Raw genomic sequence first — 1,944 nt, forward strand, 5'->3', positions numbered from 1 at the left:
AAGGTGATTTTCCTAATTAAGATTATAAGTTGCCTTTTACGTTGCTTTAAAGAATGACTCTTCTTTGTCATTGTTGTTGTTCTGCCTAAAATCAGGAAACCTGACCTGTTTGAAATTCAGTTTTCCATATCAAAGTACTGATGACCTCAGCGAAGAAAAGGTTTTTGAAAAGTTGAAGGACATTCAACGCAATAGTGTGAGATGTCATTGGTAGCAAAGCCAGAACCAAACACATGAACTAAGAATTATCGTTTCTGTTTTAAACCTGTGAACAGGCAATAATGATGAGCCTGGAAGACAACACTTGTTTGGAATTCTGCTGGAGAAAATCAGGATTCTGCAGCCCTTTATCACCGCCAACAACTTTGGATGCCAAAGGATTCCATCGGTGAGGGTCATGGTCTGAGAGAGAAGCCTGAGGCAGACTTTGTGGCGAAGGCGCTCAGGCCTGAGATGGAGAAATGGGGAAACCAGTCTTTCAATATCCTCATATGTATTTCAAAATAAGCATGGAAATAATAAAATGGCTTTTAAAGGCACAGGGAGGACCTGGGTTTCCATGGCCTTGACCAGGACATGGTTGCAAATGGGCCTTGAATGGGATTCCTTGAGTAGATGGTTCAGAAGACATATTTGGTTCCTAGAAAGTATCTGTAAAGTAACTTCCGGCCGTGAAGGAGGCGGGGGAAAATTCCTTGAATTGAGATGATAATAATGACAAGAGTGAAATGGAGAAAAGAAAAAAGAGAAGAAAAGATGATTTCTGTTTACAAAACAGAATCTGTAAAGGAAAATCATCCTTGTGAAGCAAATTCTGTCACAAGGAATCTCGTTTTTCATATTTGGGTTTATTGCTGACAGTTGCCAGTTTGTCTGCTGCGAGTGCGTTGAAGCATTTTTTTAGTTAATTAATTCCTCTGGTGATCTTTCTGAGAATTTTCTCTGTATCCTAAGTTTTCAACAAATGTTGATTAAATGTTGACTCTGTGCTAGGAGATATAAAGGAAATATTTTTCACCCCTTCATAAGGCAAAACTGATCCATGATAAATTGATATGAGATTCCTATAATTTGGGGATTTCATGGAGGGGAAATTATGGAAATGATGCAGACGACACTATATTATTTTGCTCGGGCTGCCATAACCAAGTACCACAGACTGGGTGGTTTAAACAACAGAAATTTATTCTCTTAGTCTGGAGGCTGGAAGTCCAAGATCGAGGTGTTAGCGAGGCTGGTTCTTTCTGGGGCCTTTCTTCTTGGCCGTCTTTTCCCTGATCTTCCTTCTGTGTGTGTCTGTGCCCTAATCATTCCTTATAAGGACACCAGTCATACTGGGTAAGGGTTCAAACTAATGACCTCATTTTAACTTAATTATCTATTTCAAAACCCTGTCTCCAAATACAGGCACATTCTGACGTATTGGGGGTTAGGACTTCAACATATAAATTTTAGGGGAACACAATTCAGCCCATAGTCCAACACAAAGTGGGTGACACATGGTTTGAAACTTTTATTTAGCCAAATCAGAAATTTAAAAAAATATATATGATTTTATCATAATTGAATAAAAGAAATAATTTAACAGAAAAAAAAGAGGTAATAAGAATATAATCAAGGAACAAAGGAGTATTCTTTAAACTAAATGCATTTAACTTTATAAACATCTCATAGACTTGCCCTTATTTGTAAGACCAGTGAAATCTTGAAATCTTTATTAGTGACAGGTGCTGATCTGCCAAAATAGAGGACAAAGATGTTGTAAGTTGGTGCTCTAATTAAAATTTGATTCCAATATTTTCAAAACCTTAACCACACTGGTGGAAACCTTGCAGGAAGTGAAGACCTGAGTACATCATGAGGCTGCTGTTCTGGGGAAACCAGCAGAAGAGAGTATTTGATTATGCATATATTAAGCAGATACCTTAAACTGGAAGAGGAAGT

This window comes from Pteropus medius, unplaced genomic scaffold, assembly GCF_902729225.1.
Source record: "Pteropus medius unplaced genomic scaffold, Ma_sr-lr_union100, whole genome shotgun sequence".
In the NCBI taxonomy this organism is placed as follows: domain Eukaryota; kingdom Metazoa; phylum Chordata; class Mammalia; order Chiroptera; family Pteropodidae; genus Pteropus; species Pteropus medius.